The following is an 18,775-nucleotide window of genomic DNA, read 5'->3' as shown; positions in this document are numbered from 1 at the left end:
GGTAAGAAAACTCCCCAGAGGACAATAGCAAGGAGAATTTATCTACGTGATTTCAGCAGAATTTCTGCAGAGTGCAAAATCAGTCAACGCATTTCACTGAATTAAATGATTATCCAGTAATGAGAAATCTACAAGGACATCCTGTTTATGCCAGTACCAAAGTTGGTGACACTAGCTATTATTACTAATACTTGTATTTATTTATTAAGCCTTCACATACATCATCTTACACAATCGTCATATTGTGTCAAATGGTCCATCCTTACGGAGAAGAAAGCGTAAGACAGACAGATTTGTACAAGGAAGGTGGTTAAGATGTGAAGTGAGACTGAAACTTGTCAACTCATCTTCTTCTCAACCTTAATTCATCCTCCCCTCTTCTCCCTGAACATTGCGACCTTACTGTCTATAGACAGAAGAGGACTAAGAAAGCAAGGGTCCATTAAAACAAAACAAAACAAAACAGGAATATGAGTTCTTTGTTCCCAGTTCTGCCAGTTGAGTGACCTCGGGCAGTTACCCAACTGCTCCATGTCTCGTTGGGTTCTTCAGTAAACCATTATCAACCCTAATACATATGGCATTATTGGGAAGACAGAGAAAATTGCCTGTAAACCACTGAATGTAGCACCTGGTATTTAGTAAGCACTCAGTGAGTCCCATCCATTAATTTAGAATGATAAACCTCTCAAAAGTTTTACAGTTTTTTACCCCCCTTCTCTTTTAGGACTGTGAAATAGAGGACTTCATAAAAATATATCACTTTTCTTTAGAAGCTTTATAAAATGGGTAAGCACACTTCTACATAAAAACAGATTTATTTACATTTTTATAAAGCAACGACCTCTTAAGATATTCAACACTTTTTGGACACAGTTATTATATGTTAAAATAGAACTTTAGAATAGTTTCCTTTAAACCAGTTTCTTTAGTTTGTAAAAACGGTAAGCATGGCCTTTTGATTTAGAAAGTAGTTAAGGTTTTATAGCTGATCTAGCTGATTCTTGAGAAATGTTGATAGTCATTTATCTTGACTCGCCTTTTTCCCACTACCGCCTTTCCTTGAGAGGTATTTCTTTGCATATTGATGGTGGAATGAGGTTACGTTAACTAGCCCTTAAGAGAAAAGCGCTTAATGGACAAGTCTTCTGGACACTATCACTGTTATGTTTTCATTGATTCATTGATTGGACATATGTCCGAACAGAGTTGAAATTACTAACATATGTAAAAAAAGGTCCTCTGACTGGCCCAAACAGTGACTACGCAGCAGTAGCACAAAACTGCAATGCTTGAAGCCATGTGGAAGATCGGGATTCAGTTCCCAGATGGACTTGTACACGGTGGGCACATGCAGGTCTGTGATCCTGCCTGGCTGGGAGGGTATGAGGAGGGTCAGAGCATGAGACCCCGTTGAGGGTGCTTGTCTCGCTCCCTCACCAAACAAATAAATAAACTTAGCAATAAGAAGAAGGTTCTTTGTCTGGGATGAAGCCTAGTCTGAGTGGACATCTGGATGAGAGAAGCGGATATGGGGCTGAGACCAGCTCGGGGAGGGGCCCTGCTGGGGACTCCCGGGGCCACAGGGAAAGCCTGGCTCTATTTTTGTTTCAGGAGACACAGGAAGGGCAGCACAAGGAAAAGCAGAATTCCTGGTGGCAACAGCTAATGTAGCTCTGAGTAGCCAATAAAAGAGTCTGGCAGTGCCAAAAAAAAAAAAAAGGAGAAGGGTCTTTGACTTAAAGCAGTGTATGGTATTGGTGAGTAAACCATCTGAAGAATTGTATAGAAACAGATCTAAATCTGTGTGAAGGGAAAAATCCGAGTTCACAGGCAGAAGGAATCACTTCAGCTGAAAGGATTAGTCTTCATGGATGGGTGATTTTTGAACTTGGTTTTAGAGTAGGTGCGATTTGGATAACGGTAAGGGGAAGACATTTCCAGTGGAAGAAGGAATGAATAAAATGAACAAAGGCCTGGGAGGGATAGAGCCAGCACTGTGTTTAGGGAACAATGAGAAGTCCTGTACTTTTGAGCACAGAGAAGGTGATTTTCGTCTTGAGTTGAAGGCAGAATCATTCATGAATTTTACTAAATGCAATATTCTCAGGCCTCAACCCAACCTTCCAAGGGTCTGCTTTACTATTTCTGGGGTGAGATCAGAAACCAGCATGTTCAACATGGAGCCCAGTTAATTCTTTTCTTTTTTTTTTTTTGAGGATTATTTAATTTAATTTAATTTTATTCATCATTATTATCGTTATTGTTATATTATTATTTTAAATTTGACCAGAGTGATACAGAGAGAGAGAGAGAGAAAGGAGAGAGAGAGAAAGAGAGTGAGAAAGTAAGCTGCCAGGTTTGAGACTTGAACTGTGGTCAGCCAGGTGGGAGTCCAGCGCCCCAACCATTATGCCACCTGCTGGCCCCAGGAGCCCAGTTAATTCTGATAGAACCATGGAGAAACACACATATGGTTGAGTAACTGGAAGCAATGGAATGGTGGTAAGATAGTCAAACAGTTCTCAGTCTAGCTGAGCATTAGGATCACACAGAGGGCTTTGTTAGCAGCCACTGATAACCAAGGCCTAGATTTATTAATTAAATAGAAATTGAAAAATGGTGATGTCCTTTCAACTTATTTTAAGGTACTCTGAAAAAAAATTGTCTATTATCTACTTAAACAGTGGTTCAGTTTAGACAGTAAAGAGTGGATACATGATTCATCAATTTTCAAAATAATAAATATGTTTATTACCTTGTGCAAGTGACCCTATTGGTTAATTAATTATTATTTTGAATGAATTTTAAAGTGTTTAGTATGTTCTAGTCCTTTGCAATGTTACTTGTTTTTTAAGAATTATTTTACTTAACTTTATTTATTATTATTATCATTGTTATTTTCCAGTTTGATCAGAGAGAGAGAGAGGAAGTGAGAAAGCAAGCCACCAGGTCCGAGACTTGAACCATGGTTGGCCATGTGGGAGTCCAGCGCCCTTAACCACCATGCCACTTGCCAGCCCCTGCAATGTTACTTTTATCGATGCTCAAATCTCTTTCTTTGCCTGGTGAGAATTTCAATTTGGCTCCTGATTTTTTGTTTTGCTTTGTTTTATTTTTTTACAGGACCATAATGGTTTTGGAAACAATATTTTCTTTCTTGTATGACAAGTCTTTCTGGGATCATTGTGTACATTTCTTGCCCCCAAACTGCAATTGTTATTCTTCCAAGGAGTTCTGGTCTGGCACCTTCCCTTAAGAACTCATATTTTGAGACTGCACTATGGATGCTAGTGGCTTTTATTGCTACTAGACAACTTTTCTGGGCATTTTTCATGAAAGAATTTATGAAGATCTTGTTTTGAAAAGTAATATGCCACCAAGGATTCATATTGAAACTTTCAGTTTAAATTCAGCACAGCAGGGTGTAGTATTTATTTGTGGCTCCTTTTCCCCAGGTTCCCCAAAACTCTCAGTTCTCAGTGACACCAAGGATATTAGAACAAGAATATTGTATAGTAAACCATTGTTTTGTCCTACAATGCACATACAAATGTATCACTAATACTTTTTCTAATAATGTTATTATTGAAATTAAAAAAAAATTCTTTTAGTTCTGGGTCAGCTCTGTGGTGCAGTGGTAATGCACTACTAGGGAAACCAGATCCCATGTGGCAACCATAGTCCCAGCCTGAAACACACCAGACCCGTGTACGAGTGCCCAAGATCCAGAAGCTGGAGGACTGGAGGGAGAGCGTAATAGCATGAGTAGACCCTGTGGAGGATGATCTTCTTCTTACATACACACACGTGTGCACATACTCCATCACGAATAAAGAAAAACATTTTTTTGCTTTTAGTTGTATATGCTACCAAGGGCATTCTTCTCTATTTGTTGTTTTAAAGTTGCTTTGTGGGGCCAGCAGATGGTGTAGTGGGTCTGTCGCTGGACTCCGATGTGGCCAACCAGGGTTCAAATCCCTGACCCAGTGGCTTGAAAATCATATCTGGAGCGTGTGTGTATGTGTGTGTGTCTGTGTCCAAGATCCAAGGAGGATAATGGTGGTGAAGGGATTGCAGTCTGGCCATTCCCCCTGGGGGATGATTTCTCAGTTTCTTTTTCAGTCTCTGTCTCTGTTTTTGTCTTTTTGTTCAGTGAGCACACAAGTCCTATTGTAATAACCTCTAAAAAAAAATTCTCTCTCTCTCTCTCTCTCTGTCTCTCTGGTGATTGCATGTACCCTAAAACAAATAATAAATAAATAAATAAATAAATGCAATAGTTCTTTAAAAGAATAAAGTTGCTTTGAATAGCTCTTCTGTTTGATTACACTAGCAATCAATTACACATTAAAACTCATCAAGTTACTCATTTTCATTTTTAGAAATTAATTTTTAAGTTTAATTTTGTTTTATAGGTATATAGAATATTTACATGGTTCCAGACTTAAATTTATAAAATAAGTTATTGGCAAGGTAATCTAGCCTGTCCTATCACCTAGCTGCTTCCTCTCCTTACAGGTAACCATGAAAACCATGAATAATTTGGGACCAGCAGATGGCATAATGGTTATGTCATAGGACTCCCAAAGGACTGAGTGTGGTTCAAGTCTTGGATTCAGCAGATTAAAACTCATGCTAGTCATGTGTGCATGTATGCCTGAGAGGAGAATGAAGGAGAAAGGACTGTGGCATGGCCATCACCCCTGGGGGGTGATTTCTAGCTGTCTCTGTCTCACTCTGTCTCTCTAGCGAGCACATGAGCCCTACAGCAAAAAATTTCTCTTAAAAAACAAATCAAAATAAAACAAAAATGTATACTTTATAATTCCATTGTTTATTTTCAGTACTGTACATAATTATTAAGTCTGCCTAGTGATCTATGTAGAGTCAGGCTAGAGAACTATCTTTTTATAAAAATCCTTGCCACAGAGGGCAGATGTGCATGCCAGAGACAGAAAGAGAGAGAGAGAGAGAGAGAGGGAAAGCACCACCCCACAGGGTATGATCATGCCACAATCGCGCTCCTCCATTTTCCCCTCCTTTTGGGATTTTTTTTTGGCCACACATCTAGTGGGGTTTTTCAAACTGCCTGCTTCAGGACTGGAACTGCACATCCAGACATGTGGAATCTAGTCACCTTATCCCCCACATCACAGACTGGTCCTGGAGAATTCTTACCATAGAAAATGACAAGCTAGAATATTCGTTTTGTGGAGCATGGAATTTGTATACCATTTTAAGACTGTATTTTTGGGCCAGCAGGTCACACAGTGGTTGGGATACTGGACTGCCACAAAGCTGAACATGGTTCAAGTCCCAGACCTGGTGGCTTGCTTTCTCAGTTTCTCTCTCTCTCCCTGTCTCTCTCTTGTGGGCATAAGCACCCTATAGCAAACTTAAAAAAATAATAATAATGAATAAAATAAATAATTTTTAAAAGATTGTATGTCTTAAATCTATATTAGTGACTGGCATGTAGCAGACCATCAGTAAATATTTATTGAATGAGTGAGTGAATATTAGAAGTTTGCAATCGGGCAAACAAGAGGAGCAAAATTGTGCTTTTCTTGAAAAGCTAATCTGACAGCAGTGTCTAAGAAAGTAAGGAAGGAAAAACTGAAACCAAGTGATTAGCTGGAAACTTATTTGGTTAATTGGATGGCAGTAATGTTGAATGAGAAAACAAAAAGCTAAAATTGTGTGTGTGTGTGTGTGTGTGTGTGTGTGTGTTGTGTACTTTGGCTGCAAAACAAGAACTCCCTAAATCATAGTGCCTAAAACAACAACCAGGGGCCAGATGGTGGCACAGTGCTAAAACATGACATTTTGGTCCACTCTGGGAAGGTTCCATGTTAGCATCGGAAATGCTCCCTAGGAATATGCCAATTACATTGAAGGCCCATGATCTGAGGCTGAGGCTCGAGGGGGGATCATGGCCTCAAGACCTCTTGGGGCTTCTCTCTCTCTCTCTTTCTTGCTCATGGAAAAATAGATAAACTTTAAATTAACAACAGTCATTTACACAGCTCACAATTCTGTGGACTGATACAACTCTCTTTCTAGGCTTGCTCCAGCGATGTCTGTTGGGCTACTCATGTATCCATAGTAAGCTGGCAGGGTGGCCTCTCATCACCTGCCTGTGGCTGTTTATTGGTTGTCGATGTTGTCTCAGCTTTCTGCCTTGAGATCTTTCATTTTTCATCATCCAGTAAGCTAACTTGGGTTCTTTTTTGTCTATAGTGGTCTCAGGATACCAGTCAAATGCAGAAAAAGGCAAGCCTCAAGGTACAAGTGTTTTTCAAGCCTCAGATAATGTTTACTAATGTCTCATTGGCCAAAGAGACAATAATAACTCTGATTCAAGAAGTAGAGAGATAAAGTCTAGTTCTTGATGGAAACGGAAGAATTTATAACCATCTTCAATTGTCTGCAGTGTGGGTTGTGTGTGAGACAGATATGTGAAGAGTTTAGCTACTTTGTTTTTTTTTAAGAGAGATTTTGGCTATAGGGAGTGTGTGTCCAATGAAGAGATAGAGAGACAGAAAGTGAGAAATTCCGCCCTCCCACCCAGAGTAATGGTTACGCTGCAATCCCTTCTCCTCCATTCTCCTAGGATCCTGGGCATGCATGCACGTGCAACTGGTGTGAGTTTAATCTACCAGGTCTGAGACTCAAACCACAGTTGACTACATGGGAGTCCAGCAATATAGCCGCTATGCCATCTGCTGCTCCCTCAGCTACTTCTTATAACTTTTGTTCCAGACCCTCATGCAGTTGTTAGCTTCCATTTATGTGTCATTTCTCATATCCTTTCTGAAATGGTGCTCAGCCACCTTTCCCCTAGTGAGTTCCAAACCCTCTATAAAACCTACTCTTAACAGTTTTTCATTTTTCATGACAGTTTTATTTTTTCATAAATAGAATAAAAGTTTCTTTAGTGCTTCTGGTTTTAACTTGCTAATAGCCTTTTTATTTTACACTATTTTATATTTTTTCCATCATTTTCCAAATTCTTTGTGTAATCTTTACCTGAGTTCTCAGCTATTTTGTCTAATTTTTCTATTGTAATGTGCAATAAATTTAGAATAGTTAAGTACTAGAATCTAAGTACTTGGTTTTAAAATAATTATTTATTTAATTTTATTATTATTATTTTTAAAATTTGCTATAGAGCACATGCACTCACCAGATAGAGAGAAAGAGCGAAATTGAGGTAGCAAGCCGCCCGGTCTGAGACTTGAAGAGGAGTAGGCCATGCAAGAGTCCAGTACCTCAACCATCACGCCCCCTGTTTGCCTCTTTAAATAATTTTAATTTGTTTGTGGATCAATTAGGAGGATCTTTCTGAAATTGGACATTGCCAAACCCTCTTTACTTTGATTTCTAATGGATCTGTCCAATCATGGTTTACTGTGTCTAAGAACAATGACTAAAGAAATTTGGTTGAATTCAGTAGACTATCAGTTTTTATACATTTTGGTAACTGGGATCAAATCAATTTAAAAGAATGTAGTTGTGGGGCCAGAAGGTGACATAATGGTTAGGGTACTGGACACCTACATGGCCGACTTTGGTTTGAGACTTGGACCCAGCAGCTTGAAACTCATGCCAGACTCATGTGCATGTATACCCAAAATCCTGAGAGGAGAAAGGAGGAGAAGCAACTGGGATATGGCCATTCCCCTGTGGGAGGTGACCTCTCACTTTCTCCCTCTCCATCTCACTCTGTCTCTATAGCGTGTATGCATCCTATAGCAAAAATCTCTCCAACAAGTAAATAAATAGAAGGAAGTAAATGTAATTGTATATGTATAATTGGGATTTGATGAGCAATAAAACTACTTAAAATTAAGACATATATAATACCCTTGCTAAGTCACCTGTATAGCTTAGCTGAGGAGGAATCATGGTGTGGTCCAAAGTAGTAAAAAAATAAATAAATAAATAAATAAAAATAAACCTGAGCAGCAGAGGGGCCATCCTATGGCATTGTAGTAACAATGCTCCATAATGCTGAACGCATGTGGGACTGTCCCATGTTCATCTTCTGAGGCTTCCTTTTGCACGTTAGGATGTGCTTGCCCATGATTGGCTGGCTGAGACTAGGGATGGATCATGACATGAAGATGCTGCCAGAGGTACCTCTCTCTGTGTCTGTCTTCTCTCATGGAAGGAAATAAGTAACCTTAAAAAGTAACAAAAACCAAGCAGCAGAGACAGCAATGAGCCAGTGTGTAATGGAGAGACTTGCTTTCATTTCCTTTAGAAGTAGGTCATATTGGGGGGACATCAGGAAGGGCTGGTGGTCTTTGTGTGAGGCAGAAAAATAAAGATGAAGGCTAAGAGAAAAGGTAAAGGAGGGGAGACAAAGTCACACAATATTTAGGACTTCAGTATCAACGTACACATCTGGCTCTATTGCAGCTTTCTGTGGCCCATGGAAGGCTGCTCAGGAATTCTCAGAGGAGGAAGGACTAAAGGAACTCTTTCTTTCTCATCTTTTCCAAAACTTTTAGAGAACAGTGAAGGCAAAAGGAGATGTTGTAGAGAGATGAACTAGGATGGGGATTGCTCTAGTTCCCGGAAAAGAAGGAGAGATGAAATGAAATTTGCATGACTCTCTTCTCTTAAACTAGTTGAAGAGATCTGTACCCAACTAGAAGTGAACTAAATGCAAGTGAAAATCACCTGTGAGGTCTGACTCTAATAGGTTATTTGTGACATGCTGGCCCATTTGGGGTTACAGTTGCATAAACTGTGAGATTTTTCTGAGTAATGAAATGTATAAAAATTTTGTTTGTCTAGAGACTGTCAACTTAGACTAAAGTGAACCTCGAAGGTCCATATTGATCTCCCATAAAAGAAGAAGGTAACAAAGGTATATATGGAAAGACATGAGTCTTAGCAAAGTATATAGCAATTTATCAGTAAATTATATTGGAGTATGGAAGTTTAGTGGGTGCTATCGTTGTCAGTAAGTGTTGGAGACTGCTTGTCAACAGATTGAACTGTTTATCACAAACATTGACAAACTAATGTATGAAGATATTGAACTTGTTGCATATGTTTAAAATATTTATGTAAATATCATATGCTCATGTATAATTTTGAGACTAAGGTTTTTACGCATTATAACATTTCAGGTTTTGCATAATAAGACCTAAAATCTTTTTATTAAATGATGGAACTTATCATGACAGTTACATACTCTAACATCCAATCATCCTGGTTTTGATGAAAATATTTTCCTTAAATATTTTGAAAGTGAAGCATCTTCACTGAATCAGAACTGACATTTTAATTTGAACTCTCCATTCTAAAAAGAGTTTACAGTCAAAATTTGTCATTAAAAAAACTCAATGAAATGAAAAATAATGATATGCTGGCTTGCTCTTATAAGCATCCAGAATAGAATTCTAGCAATACTGTATTTTAATGCTCGGTTGGCTTCTTTTACTGCCATAGAAGGATTAAGTGGAAGGCAGCCCTTCATGAATTGAAAGAGCCAGAATTTCATTTAATAACAGAGATGTCTCACTTAGCAGTAAGACTATTTGGTGCAGTTGCTTAGTCTTAGTTTGCACATCTTTAAAATTGGGATAAAATAGATATCTCACAGAGTCTTCAGACAATATATTTCGTTGTTGGAAAAGTGATGCATTTTAACATAGGAAAACATCAAAAAATAGTCATGAATTTTCCAACAACTCAATAGTATGGAAAATTATTAAAATAATATCTTACAGAACTGGAAGATTATTGAGAATGTGCTTTACATATGTTCTAATAAATGGTGTTGTTATTCATGTTATGTAATAACCAATACACATTTATTTCCATTATACTTTCTATTATAAGAGGAATACATGGTGAAGAATGTAGAAAATTAGCATAAGCTAAAAGAAGAAATTGAGAGTCATCTATAGTCATTCAAAATCATTATCACATTTATATTATTTTTATCTAAATTTTTATATATTCCTATAGTTGTTGGTTTTTATTTTTTTGAGAAGTTTTTGCTATAGGGCGTGTGTGTTCACCAGAAAGACAGAGTGAGAATGAGAGAGAAAAAGCAAGAAATCATCCCCCAGGGAAAATGGCCATGTCGCAATCCCTTCTCCACCATTCTCCTTTTGGGATCTTGGGCACGCACACACACACGCCTGGTGTGAGTTTAAGCCACCAGGTCTGGGACTTGAACCACTGTTGACTACTTGGGAGTCCAGTGACATAGCCATTACATGAACTGCTGGTTCCTAATTTTTTTTTTTTTTTTTTTTTTTTTACAAATATGCTTCCTTGTTTATTCACTGTTATTATGGTGGGTAATACTCAACATGTGACTTGTTTGCCCCTTAACATAATATCATGGTCATGTTCTTAGAACAACACATGTTCTTTATAGGACCTAATACTACTTTCTGTAAATGAGTCATAATTTAGAATTCATTTAACCATTTCCCTATTAATTGAACAAAAACCTTAGTATATTTCCAATGTCTCAGAATGAATATTCTTTTAATCCTTGAATACATTCACTAGTACTCCTGAAAGAATAAACAACATTTGAATCTTTCGATATAAATTGTCAGCTTGCCTTCCAGGTAGCCTAGGCAGCAGTGTGTAAGGTGTCTGTTTCCCCACACCACACTCTAGTTGAAAGAGGTTATTACAAACAGTTTTTAAATCTTTGCCAATGTCATAGATGAAAAACATTATCCTAACTACTTTTAATTAATGTATTGAGAGCTTCTTGACTTAACGATAGGTTTATTTCCTGACACACACATGATAAATTGAAAATATTGTAAGTTGAGAATGCATTAATACATGTAACCTACTGAACATCATAGCTTAGGCTAGCCTACATTAAACATGCACCAAACACTGACATTAACTAAAATTGGGCAAAATCATCTAGCTCAAGGTCTGTATTATAATAAAGTGTTGACTATCTCATGTAATTTATTGAACACTCTACTGAAAATCATGGTTATATGGCTACACAAAGTATGATTTCTATCAAATGTCTATCACTTTCCTGCCGATGTGATGTCCAAAATTCTTCAGTCAATTTATATAAATCAAGAATCTTTTGTGTGTGTGTGCATGCCAATGGTCATTCTTCCTTTATAAACTGTTCATGTCTTTGATACAACTTTTTCATATCAATTTTAAAAGATCTTTACATAATAAGGTTATTAACCTTTTGTCATGTATTATAGGTTGTCAATATCTCTTTCCACTTTTTCATTTGCCTGTTTTCCAGCTTTATTGTGGGATGTAACTGACTATTAAAATTGTATATATTTAAGGTGTACTTTTGTTTACTAGATCTATAGATAGTTGATGACAGATAGATAGGTAGATAGTGAGGTAATCACTGTAATAAAGCATTCGTTGTTAAAGTGTGGTCATGATGCCTTTTTAAAATGATCTACGTGTGAGCCAGCCAGTACCATGGTGGTTATGGTGACCGGATGCCATATGGCCGACAGTGCAGTTTGAGTCCTGGACCTGGTGGCTTGAAACATGTCAGGTGTGTGTGAGTGGGTACCCAAAATTCTGAAAGAGAAGTCGAGGAGAAGGGATAGCAGCGTGACCATCCCCTGTACTTTCTCATTTTCCCTCTTTTTCTCTGTCTGGTCACATGTACAACACATTACAGAATAACATTAGCGTGCACATCTGTATTGACAAAGTGCTGCCATATCAAATGTATTTTTTAAAAATGTATTTCTAAGTGTATTCAAAGTCATAGAGAGATTAACGGAAGCAAAAGTGCTACTTGACTTGATTGTGAATGGGGGGAGGTTGATAGAGAAAGGGTAGTAGAATGAGACAAAAGTCTTTCAGTTTGGGGAAATAAAGTTGTATTGTTCGAAGGTTTTTGAAGATGAGCAAAAATACTGACTCTTGACATTCAGAATTAAAGAGAGATGATGCGGAAGGAACAGCAGGTGACATGGAGATTAAGGCAGCTGGATCCTATATGGTTGAGTGTTCAAGTCCTCTTCATGGTGGCTTGATAAACAAACTAGGAACATGTGCATGCATGCCAACAATCCTCAGAGGAAGATGCAGGAGAAGGAACTGGCCTGTGGCCATCCCCTGCGAGGGGTGGGGTGGTTCTCACTCTCCCTTGCTATCTCTCCATCTCTCTCCAGCAAAGGCACTGTACTGTGTCCTATAGCAAAACAAAACAAAACAAAACAAAACAAAACAAAAACAAAACAACAACAACAAAAACATCAAAAAAACAACGCCAAAAAACAAAAACAAAAAATAAAGAGAAAATGGGTAGCTGTCTGAACAGAAAGCAGAGTTTTAAAAAAATCAGTTCTTTGCAAGGAAAGGAACCAGAGGAATTTTGAGAGTCCAGGAAGCAGGAATTACTATCACCATCGGCATAATTAAACTTCAACTGTTCTCAGTTTTTGTTTCATTCTGCCGAACAAAAAATGACCTAGTTGTGTTAAAGTCATGAGGTAGTTAGAGATTATTTGTGTCTTCTGTCAGAAGCTCAGTTCATGGAAGATTTTTATTCTTTTCATCTTAATTAGTACCTGTGACCAGAAAATCATACCGAAAAGCTAGAATCAAAGATCAAAATGTAGGCCTTAATGCTATAGATCATCTTGATTTCTCTGGCTGATTTTCTATTCTGACCCTGGTGGTGTCATTGGCCTAGCCCTAGTGCATGTGCACCCACTTCTCTGCCACTGTGACTTTAACCACTGGTACTGTGGTGAGGTGGGGTGTGGGGTCTGTCAGATGATTGTGGTCATGCTGATACTAGCCACTGTTTTTAGTTGGCTCCTATTATTTCTACACCAGTCTTCCAGATTTGGCCACATACATCTGACTCTCAGCTCGGGTTTAAGCTGTTATTTCACTAAGCATGTGTTATAAGTATAGCAGTGTTATAAAATCTATACATGTTTTCAAACAGTACTTCCATGAAATCATAGCCAAGACAGGAAAAATGAGTAACTAATGTGGTTAAGCGGCTTTACTTCCTCTTTCACTAAACTGTTCAAGCCGTTCTGTGTTATATTTAGATGGTTCACATCTATTTTGCTCAGTTAAGGTGAAGGGGGGAAAAACTCAGAAAAACAGCTGGTGTAGACTGAGGGTAAGGTTATTTTGCAGTAAAAATCTTTCACTTCTCAGTGACTTAGGGTCACCAAGGTTCATTTCTTACTCATATTTGATGGTCATGGCAAACTGAGTACAGTTCTACACCATGTTATTTTCACTATGGAACCCAAGCCCCTGGCACAGATGTTTTATCTAAAACTTGGCAGGCATGTGGCAGAGATAAAATGACATCCTGCCAAACCATGTTCTACTGGTTCTTAAAATTTTAATCCAGAAGTAAAAAGATGTCACGTGTTTACATTTCATTAGTGAGAACCAGGCTAATTACTCTGTCCATAGAGTGGAGAAATTTTATCCTTCCCAGGGTATGGCAGGGAATATCTTTGAACAATGATCCAGTCTATGGCCCACCTTCTATATCACAGACACCAACGTACCAAGCTGCTATGCTGGAAGCCACATGACCGACCTCAGGTTGGATCCCTAGCCAGTTGACCTGAAACACACCAAATGTACAAGTATGTGCTCCAGATCCTGACAAGTAGGCTAGGGGAAGGGAATCATAGTGTGACAAGACCACATTTACTGTTCTTATTTCTCACGTGTATGTGTACATGTGCACACTTGTTCTCGGCATGCAAGTTCTCTATTATGAATAAAATAAATAAACTTAAAAATAGTAATATAGCATTTGAGCTGTGAGCAATCCCTTTCAGGGTCCAAGAGTTTCTGATCAGACTTTACCTTCTGGACCCCAAGATCCACCATCCTGGTAGGGCACCCTCTGTATTCTTCTCTCTGTCTCTCCCCATCTCTCTCTGTCTCTCTGTCTGTCCCTCTAATTTTTTTATTATGATTTTTTTAAATGTAAAGCACTGCTTGGCTATCACAGCAGTTAGTGTAATGGCTCTGTCACTGGACTCCCACGTAGTTGACCATGGTTTGCGTCCCGGACTTGGTGACTTAAAACTCACGCTGGGCGCGTGTGCGTGCGTGCCCAAGATCCCAAGAGGAGAATGGAGGAGAAGGGACTGCAGCGTGACCATCCCTCCTGGGGGGTGATTTCTCGCTTTCTGTCTCTGTGTCTCTCTCTGTCTGGTGAGCGCACGCACCCTATAGTGAAAACCACTCAAAAAAAAAAAAAAAGGTCATCTGCATTTGAGCTGTGAACAATCCCTTTCAAACAGTGCACATGTGCATTGCACGGTTTTCACTTTTTTGTTTTCTTTCTCTTTCCATTTTTATTTCTTCTCTTTTTTTTTTCTTTTTGTCTTTCTTTGTTTTCTTTTCCTTTTTCTTTTACCTTTATAACTTCGCTCTTCAGTCTCTGCACACTGATTGTCTAGACAGGTCTAGGTGCACAGTAGCCAAACATCTAATTACTATATAGGGCCAGAATAATCCTCAATTCCCACTGAATCTGCTGTACAAAGGGAGAAAAATGAAACTTCAGAGAGATTGTAGAACACCTTCTCCCACACACCTCTGAACACTCAGATTTGACTTAAAGAAATTAGGAAGAAATGTGTAATTCGTCAGATAAGCAGAAACCAGAAGCCCAGGAAATATGAGAGGCCAAAAAAAATGTTTCTCCCCCAAGGGAAAAGAACCACTCTTCATGCACAGACAATAGAACAGAACTCGTAGAAATATCGGATAAAGAATTTAGAATATTCACAGCAACAAAGCTAACAGAGATGCAAGAGAAGGGAGACAATGAACTGCAGAAGATGTAGGAGAAGAGTCAACAAGCTCCAGAAGATACTGAAGTTCTTGCACTAATTGGAAGAGGAAATACACACCAAAAAAATGAGAACTTTTAGAGGTAAAGGTTATAATACAGGAAATAAAAATCTCCCTTAAATGTATTAAAACCAGATTAGATCATGTAGAAACTCGAATCCCAGATGTAGAAGCTAAAACCTTTGTCCTAGAAAAATTCACCAAAAAGAATGAGAAAATAAGCCAACAAATGAAAAGAATGTATGAGAAATATTAGATACCATTAAGCATTTAAACATTAGGATAATTGGTATCCCAGAAAGTGAAGAAACTAATAAGTGCATGGATAATCTATTCCAGGAAATCCTGCAAGAAAACTTTCCAAACCTAGAGAGGCATTCAAATATCCAGACCCAAGAAATACAAAGGACCCCACCTAGAATCACCCAGGAAAATCTTCTTCAAGGCACATCATAGCCAGATTGACCAAAACCACAGACAAAGACAAAATTCTAAAATTGTCAAGAGAGAAACATCAAGTTACTTACAAAGGATAACCCATTAGGCTAATAGCAGACTCATCAGTGAAAACAAAGCGAGCAAGGAGAAAGAGTGGGAAAATATATTCAAAGTGTTAAGTGAAAAACAATTTCAACCAAGAATTCTATACCCAACAAAATTATCGTTCATACAGGAAGACAATACAAAAACATTCTCAGATAAACAAAACCTGAAGGAATTTACCAGCACCAGTCCAGCTCTCCCTGAAGTTCTGAAGGAAGTGCTATACCAGGAAAACTAAAGACAGACACACAGAAGTAAGAGTCCAAAAAACAACCAAGAAAATGGCCAACTTAATGGTAGGGAAAAGTCCAGAATTGAATGTTAACTTCCAGAATTTAAACGGAAAGATCGGACCACAGCAGAAGAGAGATTAATTACATGAAACTGAGCTGGTGAAATAGAATTTATGACTTTTGACTAAAACATGGCTGATTTTCTCCTATGCTTTGTTTCTCAGATTTAAGGATTTTTTTTGGTCTTTTCTCAAGCTGCTGATAGATTCATTTACCTACTATTTGAGTAGAATTCCAGCCTTTTTCCTGGCTTTAAGTCTTAAGCAAATTTCTCTTAACGTTTTGTGATGTTCATTTATTAAAGCTAAAACAGTTTTTTTGAAATTAAAAAATACATAAAAAATCTTTTTAATGAGCAGTAAGCTATATAGCCTCAGCTAGGTGTTACTTTATAGTAGGTTCATTTTACTCACTGAGTTTTTGCCCAAAGTCAGGTACATATTCACAGATAAGTATATATCAGCTGAACTTGCTATTGAAAGTATTTTATTAAGATTGTTTTGTACATCAATGAAATGTGGAAAAAAAAGAAGCATGGAAAGCAACTGTAGATACTAGAGACAGTGTGGGAGGAGGATGGGAAATGACAGGGTGAGACGTAGGGAATCAAGGGGGAAAATGCAAAATATGTAAGAACAAGAAAGGAAAAATTATTTGTTGATGATAACATGTATAGTAATATTATTGATTAAGCCAATATACAGTATATTCTGGATGGGAAATCTCATTTTGTATATTGTGATGATGTACAGTGAGTGAATGTAAAGTAAATAAATAAATAATCATGAAAAGTGAAGATTAAGAAAAAAATAGTAATTTATCTACCACAGTTTAATTCAGACTTTTCTGACTCTAGAGCCCATATTTAACCTCTGTATTTCATTTTCTTCTAGTAAATATATATATTTTTAAATTTGCTAGAGGTTGTGTGTATTTGTTGGAGAGAGATGAACAGAGATAGAGAGAGAGATGTGCAAAGAGAAAGAGAAAGTGAGAAAGCATCCCTCTCTCCCCCTCCAGGGGTTGGTCACACTGAAATCTCTTTTCCTCCACTTCTCCTTTTGGTATTTTGGGCACACATGAACATGTATCTGGTGTTTTTCAAGCCACTAGGTCCAGGACTCAAACCAGAACAGTTAGCCAGTGACACGTCCTAGTTCATATTTGTTTGTAAATAAATATCACCAAATAGATTTGTTTTCTTATTTTCTCCCCACCATAGTGTAAAAAGTGAAAATAATGAAAGACTACTATGCTATATAAATAATGAAAGAAAAACCATTCAGAGGGGGGAAATATATATATCTTACTGTTTAGGTAGTATACAAATATCATTTTTTTGAAGCCCAATTCCTGGTGCATCTTTTGGCCAACGAATATGTGCTAAACATAAGTTCAGGTATTTTTTGCTAGCCCATAATAGTATAGGATTCTTCTGGTTAAAAACCTCAATCATCTATGGGGTGTACTTAGAGAACACAGTAATTACCCTACTTGAGAAAATTAATGATTATTGAGGCCTAATTTTTGTGGATGCTCATGCCATGGAATTTTGAATATATCCAATAGTTGTAAAAAATTAAATGGACATATTTTGTTTATTTAAAATAATATATGCTGTGAATGTCTTAAAAAATGGCATTTGATGGTCTAAGGAATACAAATTGGCTTCTAGAAGAGTCATTATGAAATGTCAAAAACCAAGATAAATAAGGAAGGATTTATTACTATCACTAAAGGGTTCCCTATTTTCCTGGAGTGTATTTAATTATCTCTTTGGGTATTTAAAAAACTTATCTCTTACCTTCTTGATGGAGTGATTGACTACCGAGAAATGTAAAATTCTAGCATAGGGACTTGTGCTGTTAAGGAACAACAATCTGAAATTACAATGAGAAAAATATACTGACCTTGACAAAAATTGCATTTTTGTGCCTACTATCTCAGAGCACATACTTATCAGATGAGATTGGCTTTGTCTGAACTGCTTGGTTCAGGAAAGGTCCAAGGAAATGAGTTAATGGGAAACTCTGGTGACAGGACGTCACCATATGGCCATATCCTCATTCCAAGTGAGATGTCTGCTTGTTTTAAAATTTGAGTTCTCATGAACGAAGTCTTTGGGGGTTTCCAATCTCTTATGAGGCATCTGCTTTGTCTGTCAAAGCATCATCAAATCACTGTTCATATGCAGTTGCAGAATCATTCTTAATCCTCTTTGGCTCACATGAGCCCTGCTTAACTCTTTTCTCCAACTCTTTAAATCTATTAAATCCACAGTTAAATCTCTCTCTCTCTCATACACACACACATGTATGTACATAAGAGTATCAGTATCACAATACAAAGTACCAAGAGTTGTATACTGATTGCCTCAAGTTGGAATGCTATTGGCAAATAAATAACAAATTGTCTTTAAAAAAGGGTGACTTAAAAAAAGAATTACTTATTTAATTTTATTAATTATTATTATTATTTTAATTTTGCTATAAGGTACATGCACTCACCAGAGAGAGAGAGAGAGAGAGAGAGAGAGAGAGAAAATGAGAAAACAAACCACCAGGTCCAGGACCTGAACTTAGGTAGCCACATGGAAGTACAGTGCCCCAATCACCACACCACTTGCTGGCCCCTTGATTGACAGTTTTTAAGTATTGCTATACTCATTACCTTTCATCTTGTTCTGGAACCTTAAGCTAGTTTAGTTTCCTGTCAATATTCTGGTAACATTTCTAATAACACAACATGTAGCTGAGGGTCAGTCTTCTTGTGAATGAAGACTTGATGGATCTTCTCCATGGAGCCTGGTCCCCAGCATTGTGCACCAGGTCTTGTGAAAGTAAAAAGCTCTTGGCTCGTCTCTGCTCTAAATCCCTGAGGTCAGTCAGATCTTTGCATGGCTCTTCCTAAAAAGTTGCCCACGAACTGCAGACAATCTTCATACAGGGTCACTGAATAAAGGCTCATCTGCTTACAGTGAGGGGTAGTGAATCAGCATTTAATAGTCCCATAAAGTGGCCAGAATTCTACTCTGCCTGTACAGGGTGAGAATAAGACCCAGTTGCAACAGCTTTAAATACAGTTTACTTTGT

The 18,775-nt window shown here is 37.7% G+C and overlaps 1 non-coding gene across 1 annotated transcript; it reads left to right on the top strand.

Moving 5' to 3' along the window:
- Positions 1-1,482: 1,482 nt before the first annotated feature.
- Positions 1,483-1,549, top strand: LOC114007906 (small nucleolar RNA SNORD99). The gene has a single exon (XR_003549480.1). It is a non-coding gene; the product is annotated as a small nucleolar RNA SNORD99 (small nucleolar RNA).
- The last annotated feature ends 17,226 nt before the right edge of the window (positions 1,550-18,775 follow it).

The sequence above is a fragment of the Tupaia chinensis genome, unplaced genomic scaffold, assembly GCF_000334495.1.
Source record: "Tupaia chinensis unplaced genomic scaffold, TupChi_1.0 Scaffold000251_1, whole genome shotgun sequence".
In the NCBI taxonomy this organism is placed as follows: domain Eukaryota; kingdom Metazoa; phylum Chordata; class Mammalia; order Scandentia; family Tupaiidae; genus Tupaia; species Tupaia belangeri.
Note: the sequence above shows the minus strand (reverse complement) of the source record. Positions and strands in the feature narration are given on the sequence as shown.